We start from the raw sequence: 13776 nt of genomic DNA on the forward strand, positions 1-13776 counted from the left end.
GTTGGGATGATGATTTTGATCCACCAATTTCTTTCAGACTTCAAGTTTCTCAAAGGACTGATCTCCCTCGACATACTGCTAGAAGGCTGTTTTTGGAGGACAATAGCAGCCACATCTCATTGCCAGGGCCAGATGTCAGTGTTGTTTCCACTGAAGCTCCTCTTCAGTCTGCTGAACCACCTGCTAGAATGAATTTCTCCTCTGCTTCAGCTAAGCAAGCAAGGAAATCACGTGCCAGAAAGCCCAAGAGTTATGTAGTTCAAGAAGAACCAGATTTCTTGGACAGAAGGATGACTAGGAGTGCTGCTAAATCCCAAGGCTTTAAGCAACATCTCCTATGTCGCCTAAGCCTAAACCCCTCAGGCAGCCTAGAGCTAAGAAGCTGAAATCTGACAAGCAGGTTGTGAATCCAAGCATTCAGGCTTAGCCAGAGGATGCAAGCGCTCAGGAACAAGTTCCACCTCCAATGCCAATTACTTTGCTCCAGCAGATTGGAGCAGCTCTTGGAGTTTCTCCTGAGAAGATGACTGTGGAGAAGCTTATGGCTTCTTCTGATGCTGCCCACAAGCCTCTAGTTTCTCATGATGATTAAAACTTTTTATTGTTCTATAGGGAGGCATGTCCCTTGTCATGCAAGTTATCTGAACCTTGTTTCTCTTTTGCTTGCTACCTGTGTTGGGTTTCGTAGTAATTTCAAAAAATTTCCTACGCACACGCAAGATCATGTGATGCATAGCAATGAGGGGAGAGTATTGTCTATGTACCCAACGCAGACCGACTGCGGAAGCGATAACACAACGTAGAGGAAGTAGTCGTACGTCTTCTCGATCCAACCGATCAAGCACCGAAACTATGGCACCTGCGAGTTCGAGCACACGTTCAGCTCGATGACGATCCCCGGACTCCGATCCAGCAAAGTGTCGGGGAAGAGTTTCGTCAGCACGACGACGTGGTGACGATCTTGATGAACTACAGCAGCAGGGCTTCGCCTAAACTCCGCTACAGTATTATCGAGGAATATGGTGGCAGGGGGCACCGCACACGGCTAAGGAATCGATCACGTGGATCAACTTGTGTCAACTTGTGTGTCTTTGGGGTGCCTCTACCTCAGTATATAAAGGAGCCAAGGGGGGAGGGGGCGCCGGCCAAGAGAGAGAAGCGCAGGAGGAGTCCTACTCCTACCGGGAGTAGGACTCCCTCCCCAATCCTATTCCAACTAGGATTCCCAAGGGGGAAAGAGGGAGAGGGGTGGCCGGCCACCTCTCCTAGTCCTAATAGGACTAGGGGAAGGGGGGAGGCGCGCAGCCCCCTTGGGCTGCCCCTTTCTCCTTTCCACTAAGGCCCATGAAGGCCCATATGGCTCCCGGGGGGTTCCGGTAACCTCCCGGTAACCCGGTAAAATCCCGATTTCACCCGGAACACTTCCGATGTCCAAACATAGGCTTCCAATATATCAATCTTTATGTCTCGACCATTTCGAGACTCCTCGTCATGTCCGTGATCACATCCGGGACTCCGAACAACCTTCGGTACATCAAAATGCATAAACTCATAATATAACTGTCATCGTAACCTTAAGCGTGCGGACCCTACGGGTTCGAGAACAATGTAGACATGACCGAGACATGTCTCTGGTCAATAACCAATAGCGGGACCTGGATGCCCATATTGGCTCCTACATATTCTACGAAGATCTTTATCGGTCAGACCGCATAACAACATACGTCGTTCCCTTTGTCATCGGTATGTTACTTGCCCGAGATTCGATCGTCGGTATCCAATACCTAGTTCAATCTCGTTACCGGCAAGTCTCTTTACTCGTTCCGTAATACATCATCTCACAACTAACATATTAGTTGTAATGCTTGCAAGGCTTATGTGATGTGTATTACCGAGAGGGCCCAGAGATACCTCTCCGACAATCGGAGTGACAAATCCTAATCTCAAAATACGCCAACCCAACATCGACCATTGGAGACACCTGTAGTACTCCTTTATAATCACCCATTTACGTTGTGACGTTTGGTAGTACCCAAAGTGTTCCTCCGGTAAACGGGAGTTGCATAATCTCATAGTCGTAGGAACATGTATAAGTCATGAAGAAAGCAATAGCAACATACTAAACGATCAGGTGCTAAGCTAATGGAATGGGTCATGTCAATCAGATCATTCTACTAATGATGTGACCTCGTTAATCAAATAACAACTCATTGTTCATGGTTAGGAAACATAACCATCTTTGATTAACGAGCTAGTCAAGTAGAGGCATACTAGTGACACTCTGTTTGTCTATGTATTCACACATGTATTATGTTTCCGGAAAATACAATTCTAGCATGAATAATAAACATTTATCATGATTATAAGGAAATAAATAATAACTTTATTATTGCCTCTAGGGCATATTTCCTTCATATCATCCATATAAGCTTCCACATTCCGACTGATTTGGGTGAGTAGACACTTCTGAATCATTCGCATAAAAGTGGCTCCGGCATTCTTGAGGCCGAATGGCATGGTGATATAGCAGAAGCACCCGAATGGAGTGATGAAAGCTGTTTTTACCTCATCGGGCCCGTACAGACGGATCTGGTGGTACCCGGAGTAAGCATCTAAAAAAGACAACCTCTCGCATCCCGCGGTCGAGTCAACAATTTGATCTATGCGAGGGAGAGGAAAGTGATCTTTCGGGCAGGCCCGGTTGATGTGCTTGAAATCAATGCACATTCGGAGCGACTTGTCCTTCTTAGGAACCATGACGACATTAGCGAGCCACTCGGAGTGGTATATCTCTCGGATAAATCCTGCCGCCAACAGTCGAGCCACTTCTTCACCGATGGCCTTTCTCTTCTGGACGGCGGACCGCCGAAGATGCTCTTTGACTGGTTTTGCAGACGAGTCGACTCTTAGGCGATGCTCAGCCAGTCCCCTGGGAACACCTGGCATGTCAGCGGGCTTCCATGCAAAAATGTCCCAGTTCTCACGGAGGAACTGGATGAGCGCTTCTTCCTATTTTGGGTCGAGTGTTATGGAGATGCGGGTCGTGTTGGGTTTCGTAGTAATTTCAAAAATTTTCCTACGCGCACACAGGATCATGTGATGCATAGCAACGAGAGGAGAGTGTTGTCTACGTACCCAGCGCAGACCGACTGCGGAAGCAATGACACGACGTAGAGGAAGTAGTCGTACGTCTTCACGATCCAACCGATCAAGCACCGAAACTACGGCACCTCCGAGTTCGAGCACACGTTCAGCTCGATGACGATCCCCGGACTCCGATCCAGCAAAGTGTCGGGGAAGAGTTTCGTCAGCACGACGGCGTGGTGACGATCTTGATGAACTACAGCAGCAGGGCTTCGCCTAAACTCCGCTACAGTATTATCGAGGAATATGGTGGCAGGGGGCACCGCACACGGCTAAGGAATCGATCACGTGGATCAACTTGTGTCAACTTGTGTGTTTAGAGGTGCCCCTGCCTCCGTATATAAAGGAGCCAAGGGGGGAGGAGGCGCCGGCCAGGAGGAGGTGGCGCAGGAGGAGTCCTACTCCTACCGGGAGTAGGACTCCCCCCCAATCCTATTCCAACTAGGATTCCCAAGGGGGAAAGAGAGAGAGGGGTGGCCGGCCACCTCTCCTAGTCCTACTAGGACTAGGGGAAGGGGGGAGGAGCGCAGCCCCCTTGGGCTGCCCCTTTCTCCTTTCCACTAAGGCCCATGATGGCCCATATGGCTCCCGGGGGGTTCCGGTAACCTCCCGGTAACCCGGTAAAATCCCGATTTCACCCGGAACACTTCCGATGTCCAAACATAGACTTCCAATATATCAATCTTTATGTCTCGACCATTTCGAGACTCCTCGTCATGTCCGTGATCATATCCGGGACTCCGAACAACCTTCGGTACATCAAAATGCATAAACTCATAATATAACTGTCATCGTAACCTTAAGCGTGCGGACCCTACGGGTTCGAGAACAATGTAGACATGACCGAGACACGTCTCCGGTCAATAACCAATAGCGGGACCTGGATGCCCATATTGGCTCCTACATATTCTACGAAGATCTTTATCGGTCAGACCGCATAACAACATACGTTGTTCCCTTTGTCATCGGTATGTTACTTGCCCGAGATTCGATCATCGGTATCCAATACCTAGTTCAATCTCGTTACCGGCAAGTCTCTTTACTCGTTCCGTAATACATCATCTCACAACTAACATATTAGTTGTAATGCTTGCAAGGCTTATGTGATGTGTATTACCGAGAGGGCCCAGAGATATCTCTCCGACAATCGGAGTGACAAATCCTAATCTCGAAATACGCCAACTCAACATCGACCATTGGAGACACCTGTAGTACTCCTTTATAATCACCCAGTTACGTTGTGACGTTTGGTAGTACCCAAAGTGTTCCTCCGGCAAACGGGAGTTGCATAATCTCATAGTCATAGGAACATGTATAAGTCATGAAGAAAGCAATAGCAACATACTAAACGATCGTGTGCTAAGCTAATGGAATGGGTCATGTCAATCAGATCATTCAACTAATGATGTGACCTCGTTAATCAAATAACAACTCATTGTTCATGGTTAGGAAACATAACCATCTTTGATTAACGAGCTAGTCAAGTAGAGGCATACTAGTGACACTTTGTTTGTCTATGTATTCACACATGTATTATGTTTCCGGTCAATACAATTCTAGCGTGAATAATAAACATTTATCATGAAATAAGGAAATAAATAATAACTTTATTATTGCCTCTAGGGCATATTTCCTTCAACCTGCACTTTGCCCTTGGATGTTGGTTTAAGTTTTAGGCTTTTGTTTCACCATTATAAGGTGAACTATTATCTCTAGCCTTATATGATTGTTTCTTAATGAATTCACAACAAACAAGAGATTGGAAGGTGCTTTATTGGAATGTGAGAGGCCTAAACTCTGAGAATAGACAAAGAAGTATTGGAGCCAAAATTGAGGGAAGTCGGTGCTCTATTATTTGTTTGCAAGAAACAAAATGTGAATTCTTTGATTAGAGAAAAATTAGAAAGTTTTTCCCTAAACGGTTTGATAATTTTGTCTACTCGCCGTCTGTTAGGGCCGCTGGTGGAATCCTTGTGTTGTGGTGCTCCAATGTTTTCTCTGGCATTTTAGTGGATACTAAACCATATGGTATTATAGTTTCTTTCATTTTTGTGCACAATGCAAATCAATGGACCTTGGTCAATGTTTATGGACCCTGCCAAGGACCACCTCGAGACGATTTTGTTCAGTGGCTATACAATTTGGATATCCCAGTGGATGATAATTGGCTTCTTGTGGGAGATTTTAATTTTATAAGATCTCTTGAAAACAGAAACTTGCCTGAAGGGGACATAAATGATATTTTCCTTTTCAATGAGATAATTGGCCATCTTGGCCTTCTTGAGTTGCCTCTAATAGGAAGATCATATACCTAGTCTAACATGCAGGAAAACCCTCTACTTGAGCAACTTGATTGGTTTTTCACCTCCTCCACTTGGATCAATGATTATCCCAACACAATGGTTCACCCATTAGCAAGAACTGCCTCTGACCATGTGCCATGTGTAGTTTCCATTGCTACATCAATACCCAAGTCAAAAATCTTTAGGTTTGAGAATTACTGGGTGGATTTGCCTAGCTTTTTTGATTGTGTGGAGCAGTCATGGAATGCTCCCACAACTAAATCAAATTCTGTAGCCAAGCTAATTGAAAAATTCAAAAGGCTCAGATATGCTCTCGAACAATGGTATATCAGTTTATCCAGGCTTAAGAAGGCCATTCAGGCTTGCAATGAGGTGGTTCTATTCTTTGATAACCTTCAGGAGTTGAGACCTTTAACAAGACCTGAATTTTTTAGGAAAATTGTAAAGCTTCATATTGAAGAAATTCTCAATCTGTAGTTCATTTATTGGAAATAGAGATGCACCATTAGATGGATCAAAGTTGGTGAGGAAAACTCAAAGTTTTTCCAAGCAATGGCCACTGAAAGATTTAGGAAGAACGCTATTTCTTCTCTGCAAAATGATGATGGAGTGATTGTTTCTGATCACCAACAATTGACTGGTATGTTCTGGGGCAAATGCCTGGTGTGTTATGGTCCGTATGATAACTACTACTCTTAACATATGGCCGTGTATGGCAGAACTGTTCTTTATTTATGCCAGCAGGCAGAGGGTTTGATTTGTTTACACATTTCTCCCATAAATCTGAAGAAATCAGTCCCTTTAATTGTTTTTTCGAAATGGAGGCAGCGACAGTTGAACCAATGGGTTTTTGGTGAGGTCGATGTCTCTTCAACAAATGGTGTAAACAAAAACCTACTCTTCATGGCATCCGCAAACTATATGTTATGACTATGCACTACTGAAATACATTTCAGTGATTTGATTGTATGAAGCTTCCATTGTTGAAATAATAATATATGAACTAAAGATAAAAATAAAATGTTATATATTGTATTTAATTATTGTGTAGTCAGAAAATATTTTGAATACAAGTGGCATAACGTAATGGAAATAAAATCATGCATGCTGAGTGGACCTTTGATAAGGTGGCATGTGTGGTGAGGTGAAAGGTGTGCATGAGACAATTAATAATGAAAACTTTTTCTCATAAATGTATGGTGGGCCTTTGATGAAGTGGCATGTCTGCATGTTGAGATAAATAGGATAGTGGAGATCAACTTCTTATATATGATATAGGAGCTGGTTTTGCATCAAGTTCTGATACTTTGTCGAGTTCATTTCATCTGGAACTCGACAAAGTTTGTATCTAGCGAGTTTGGTTTAAAATTGGACTCGGCCATGATAAGAAACCAGACAGACTTCACAATTTACCTAGTTCCAACGAAAAAGGACTCGGCGAACTAAATAAACTAGGGAAAATCTCAAGTTCGCCGAGTTCCCTCAAATAAAAAACTCGACTAGTGGTGCATGTGGTGTAGCCATTTGTATAACGGCGACTCTTTCCCCTACCATATATATTAAGATGTTGTAACAGGTCGAGCAAACCATTCCAATTGGCTTAGGGCCTTTTTGATTAGACCATTTGACTTTTGAGAACTCATAGAGAAATAGAGTAAACCCTGTGAATTGGACACAAATGCATGTGCAAAATAGAAAACTGGGAAGCATATGACACAAATGCGTGAGTTTTTTAGCTTTGGATGTTTCATTCACATGAATAGAAAAAAAAACATGAATCCTCCAAAGGAAGGTCATATTAAAGTCGAACCACAAGCAACAATAAAATTCTAATGTTATTATGCCGCAAATTAATACCTTAACTCATTACTAGGAAAAGGCCTACTAATGGCGCACCAGTTTTGCCTACTAATGACACACTACTGGTGCGCCATTAGTACTACATCACTAGTATTTTTTACTAATGGCGCACCACTGGTGCGCCATTAGTATGCCTAGAGGTGCGCCATTACTATCTCACTTAGTAATGGCGCACCTAATAGGAGTGCGCCATTAGTAACAAATTTTTTTCAATTTTTTTTTATTTTTTTTCTTAATCTTGGGTCACTATGGCTTAATCTCGGGTCAATATGCTTAATCTCAGGTCAAATCACACTCCGTGGTCAAACTTCCCGAAAGGTCACCCATCCTCACACTACTCCAGCTCAAGCACGCTTAACTTCAGAGTTCTATCCAACCCCAGCACCAGCTCACTTCATAGGCACTTGTTGATATATCTAGCATATCAATCCTATTAAACCTTGTTGATGTTTAGGACTTTGTTCATGTTCATGAGTGTGATGAAATTTTGAAAAATTATTTCAAACTTCCGTTCATATTATGTATCATATTTTGAAAAACATTTCCGAAAAAAAATTCGAAACTATTTTTTTTTCTGTTACTAGTGGCGCACCTAGCAAATGGTACGCCACTAGTAAGTATGAAATTTTTTGATTTTTTTGCCTCCAGATCTTAAAAGCCCCGTAACTTTTTTCTGTTAGGTTTTTGAGGATTTTGAAAATGTTTAATGGGGTTCCCCCCGTTAAATTTGGATGTAACTTTTCGATTAGATGATTTTTCATATAAAAAACTTTTTCATCCGAGTTAGTATGCAAAAGTTATGCCCATTTTACAAATTCTAGAGAGATTTTGCAAATAAAGTCAAAATTCATATTTGTAAATTTTCCCAACAACTAGACCACATATCACATGGGAAACTTATTTTTTTTTATTTTTTTGACATTTCCATCATTTTCTTTTATTTTTTAAAAAAACTGAAAAGGCGGTCGACGAGGGGGGAGGTGCATACGGGGAATTTTGGGTCAAAATTACTAATGGCGCACCATTGGTGTGGTGCGCCATTACTAGTTAAACTAGTAATGGCGCAGCACACCCACGGTGCGCCATTACTAACTCTAAAAAAATTGTTAGTAATGGCGCACCGTGGGTGTGGTGAGCCGTTACTAGTTTTAACTATTAATGGCGCACTAGACCCACGGTGTGCCATTACTAACTTTGAAAAAAAAGTTTGAAAAAAAATTGGAAAAAAATTACTAGTGGCGCATTGTGGATGTGGTGCGCCATTACTAGTTAACTAGTAATGGCGCACTATCCCCTGGTGCGCCATTACTAGTTTTGAAAAAAAAATTGTTACTAATGGCGCACCGTGGATGTGGTGCGCCATTAGTATTTGGACACTAATGGCGCACCAACACATGGTGCGCCATTAGTATATACTAATGGCGCACCACATGTCTGGTGCGCCATTAATGTCCATATCATCTATAGCCCTTTTCCTAGTAGTGACTCATTCTTCATGGCAAGAAATTCTGAAAAGAGGTTTGAGTGATTTGTCGGTATCCTACGGTTTCCCACCTAATCTAGTTTCAAAGATTTTTCCCTTTGTTTTTTCCTTTTGTACATTCAATCAACAGAAAACAATGTCACCAACAGGAAAAAATATGCATCTTTTGTCTAACAAAGAAATGCGTCGACCAATTTTTTTGGTTATGTGATCAAAATCACAATCGTAAGTAGTATTTTATAAATCTAATAAGATAAATTTTAAGCCAGATAAACCCATACATTAACAAAAATAATTGTTTGTCAAAGCCTTATACTAGTGAACAAAAAATATATCATACATTTTGAGGCACGAAGATTATCTAACATGAAATGCTATTAGCTTTGTTTTGTTGGTTACATGAGTTATATATAGAGCCCACAAGATAAATTATTCATATACATGATTCACTCCACTAAGGGCCACTTTGTTAGTTTCTCATGTTCCAAAATTTGTCGGAACATGAAACATGAGAAATGGAATTTATACCGTTGGTGAGAATTACAGAACATGAACAAAAATATTTGGATTGCATAGGATGAATAAATAACATAATTTTTTCTTCTTAAAAGAGCCGCGTGCCTTACTTACCAAATAAATAAATAAAAAATTCCACGAGGCCAAGTCAATGAGAAGTTTCTTATATTATGGAACATTGTGTAATGGAAAATATTTGAAAATTTCCTATACAAAGAACTCTATACAAAAAAATCTGCCAAGATTCCAATCTCCCAAATTCCTAGACGCACTCGAGTCAAGAAGACTATAATCTTGTTATCATCAGATTAAAAAGATGTCATAATTAATCTTGAGATAACTAGGTGTCGCCTCTGAGGTTGGAGAAGCATGGACAATGACCGTTTTCACCTCTTGAGATAACTCACTTGTACCAGCTTTCCTTCAAAAAGGCCACTCCCCAACAAAAACAGAAAACAAAAAGGCCACTTGTATCGAGTGGTGCACAAGCAACCAAATGTATAAACTACTGTCATCTGCTGCAGCCAATAACAAAACAAGAAGAACGATGTAAACGAGCACCATCAGATAGAACCTACCCATGCGACAATATGGCGTCATTTGATGCAATCGCGGCATGCATGTGGCTCTACTTTTCAATTCCCGGCCCATCTGATCTTATTGGTCAAATATTTTAGCTTTGTCCGAGGATCATTATCCACCAATCGTGATTAGTTTTCAGCATGCAAGATCTAGCATCAATTTCCCGTAGATTCCCTAGCTATATATAGCTTTTTTTTAGGTTCTACTAGGTATATATAGCTTGTGACATGTTTCCAGAGACAAAGTCGGTCACTAGCTTTTCACGTCGACGAGTACGCTGTCACCGGGACAGTGACTGCGACGACAAATTGACGGCGAAAGAATTCCTGCTTAATTATCTATACCTAGCCGCTGCCGTACGCACAATATTTAGACATGTCATCAACCACGATCCTCACGTGGTTTAATTTGCACCGTGCCGTTTAGAACGTGGATTCGTAACAATCAAACGAGAGGTGGATCACTTACTTCGGACAGCCCGGAGATTATATAATGCCGCAAGGCTAACTAAAATTTTATATTGAAATTTCATGTGTTTCAGTTGTCCATATATCTCATACAACTCGATCTATAGGACTTTTAAATATAGTTTACATACACAGTTTTAAGCCTCACAATTTGATACCAATTCCAGTAACTTTTGGAGTGTCTTTTTTTTTTTTGAAACGAGGCAAAAGACTTTTGGAGTATTTGATATACACTAGATGCGCAATGCCCCTGGATGGATGGAGGGTATGTTACTCCCTCCCTTCCGGTTTGTTTTTCACGAAAAGGAGGTTGAAACTGCCGGCCTCTCCATCCAAGGATGAACACAATCATCTTTATTATATTCTTCAACAGAGTCTGATCAAACAATTACATGGATCAACCAAAAGCACCTTCATGACGATCTCTGCAGCTACACCTACAAGCTTGATGATGTGCCCTAACCTCACACCAGACCGCCCCACGTCGAGCCGAGAGCATCAACCGGTCTAGCAGATCCTGGGTGCGCACCACATGCGCACACTCTTGAATCCGCTGCCGCAATCTTTCGCCGTCCCATCTTCAGAAGAGATCAACACATTGACTTGCCAGGCCCAACTGCCGTCAACGCCACCACAACGGCAGACAACGCCACCTTCCTGTGTGCTTCCATCGCCGAGACTCCACTACGCCATATGCCGTCGAGACCTGCCAAATGACAATCCACGTTCTGAATGGTGAGCTGCAAATTAAAACACGTGAGGACCGTGATTAATTGTTGCTGTCTAGTATAGCACATAGGCACGCCACGTACGCCACTGTGCGAACGACATCGGCGGCCAGGTACACAAAATTACGTTCTCGTGTGTCGTGGCTACGGGAAGGAGATCGGAATACCGGTTATTTCCAAGCCCAGGCAGCACAAAAAAAATGCATCAACAGGATTACCTCGCTGGAGGCGGATGACGGACGTGTTTGCACCGATCCAGCCGAGGTGAAGGCGGAGATTATGGGCTTCTACCAAGCGCTATACCTTTCTCAAGGTTATGCGCCCATGGAGGAGTTGTTGGACTGCGTTCAACCTCGAGTGTCACAGGCAATGAATCAAGCTTTGCAAAAGGAATATGTGGCAGCCGAGGTAAAGGAAGCGCTTTTCCAAATGGCACCGTCCAAGGCTCCTGGAGTGGACGGATTCACGGAGGGCTTCTACCAACGACATTGGGACGTCCTTGGTGATGATATTGCCCAAGCAGTTCTGGGATTTCTAAACGGGGGTGAGCTGCCGTTGGGACTTAATGACACAGCTATTACATTGATTCCGAAGGTCCGTAATCCGCAAAAAATTTCACAATACAGCCAATTGCTCTATGCCCGGTGCTTTATAAGATTGCTGTCAAGGTTGTGGCTAACAGGCTTCGGCTTATCCTTGATGATGTTATAGGGGAGGAGCAAAGTGCTTTCGTACCGGGCCGTCTAATAACGGACAACGTACTGGTTGCTTATGAATGTGTCCATGCCATTCGCAAAAGGAAGAAGGGCAACAATGCAAGCTGTGCGATCAAACTGGACATGTTAAAGGCTTACGATCGGGTGGACTGGCACTACCTCGAAGCAATGTTGTTCAGATTGGGCTTCGGGGATCGCTTTATCAGACTCATCATGAAATGTGTCACCTCCATCCGGTTCACGATCAAGGTGAATGGGGAGCTCCTCCCATTCTTTGATCCCACGAGGGGTCTCCGTCAGGGTTGCCCCATGTCCCCATACCTCTTCCTTATCTGTGCACAAGGTCTCACTTCCCTCTTAAACCACTATGGATGTGCATATATCGACAGAGGTGTTCAGGTAAGTATACATGCACCTTGTGTTAATCACCTTTTATTTGCTGACGATAGTCGTATCTTCCTCAGTGCAAATACCCAAAGTGCAGACAGGCTCAATGAAATTCTCCGGATTTATGCCGAGTGCTCGGGCCAGGCAGTTAACCGAGAAAAGAGCTCTATTTTCTTCAGTGCAAACACAGGACAGCCTAGCAGAGAGATCCTCAAAAACTCTCTCGGAATTAGGGTGGAAGCGCTCTCTGAACGCTATTTACGGCTGCCTACCGCCATCGGAAGAATTACTAGCGGCACTTTTAACCATATTGGCGATCGTTTGCGCAATAAGATAGGTGGATGGTCTGAAAGGAACCTTGCATGTGCAGGGAGGGAGGTCCTCATAAAAACCGATGCACACGCCATACCAACCTACAGCATGAGCTGTTTTCTGTTGACAAAGAAAGTGTGCAAGAGTATCACGTCCCCCATGGCTAAATATTGGTGGGGCAGCTCCCTCGATAAAAGATCTATGCATTGGATGTCCTGGGACAAGCTGACAGTGCCAAAGGTCAAGGGAGGCATGGGTTTTCGAGACCCTGAAGTGTTCAATATTGCTATGCTCGGCAAGCAGGGATGGCGACTTTTGACACACCCGGACTCCTTGTGTGCCCGGGTTCTAAAAGGAAGATACTTCCCTCAGTCAGATTTCTTACACGCTACAGCGCCGGCTCGGGCTTCTGCCACATGGAAGGCCATAGTGGCTGGCCGAAAGGCGCTGGAAGAGGGCTTGATCCACAGGGTCGGCGACGGCACCACGATCTCAATTTGGATAGACCCGTGGATACCAAATACCACATCCTTCAAACCTAGTGGTCGCATTGGAGATGCCCCTCTTACAACAGTTTCAGAACTGATTGATAGTTACACAGGAAGGTGGAACATGGATCTAATCTGCCAAAACTTTACTCCCCCTGATGCAGCAGCAATTATTAACATTCCTTTACGGGTGGTAGGCGGTGAGGACACTTTAGCATGGGCTTTGGAAAGGTCAGGACACTACACTGTAAAACCGGCGTATCGATCTCTCATGACTCGTAACGAGCTTAGTTATCTAGAGGAAGGGACGGTAACGGAGGCATCACCGAACAACAAACAGTTGTGGACTGCCCTTTGGAAGCTCAATGTGCTACCAAAGATCAGAGTATTCTGGTGGAGAGCCCTGCGCGAGATCCTACCAGACTCTGCGACTCTACATCATCGGCACATCAAAACGACGGGCCGTTGTGATATTTGTCAAGCTACAGATGAAGATCTGAAGCATGCATTGATGACTTGCACGCATGCAAGCATGTTCTGGGTGGCAGCTAGAGACCGCTTCGACTTACAGCTACCGCCGCTGCACCAAGACACTTGGGCTCGCGACATCACACTCAACAAGATGCTCTCTGATGATGCACGGTGCAAGATTATCACCATCATGCATTCCATTTGGACTTCGAGGAACAAGTGGACACATGAACAGCGGGGGTTCGATCCTACGATGGCCATGAAGTGGGTGCAGGAGACACTGTCTATTGCTGACATACCAGGCCGACACGCTCAGACG

The sequence above is a fragment of the Triticum dicoccoides genome, chromosome 4B (assembly GCF_002162155.2).
Source record: "Triticum dicoccoides isolate Atlit2015 ecotype Zavitan chromosome 4B, WEW_v2.0, whole genome shotgun sequence".
Taxonomy (NCBI): Eukaryota; Viridiplantae; Streptophyta; class Magnoliopsida; order Poales; family Poaceae; genus Triticum; species Triticum dicoccoides.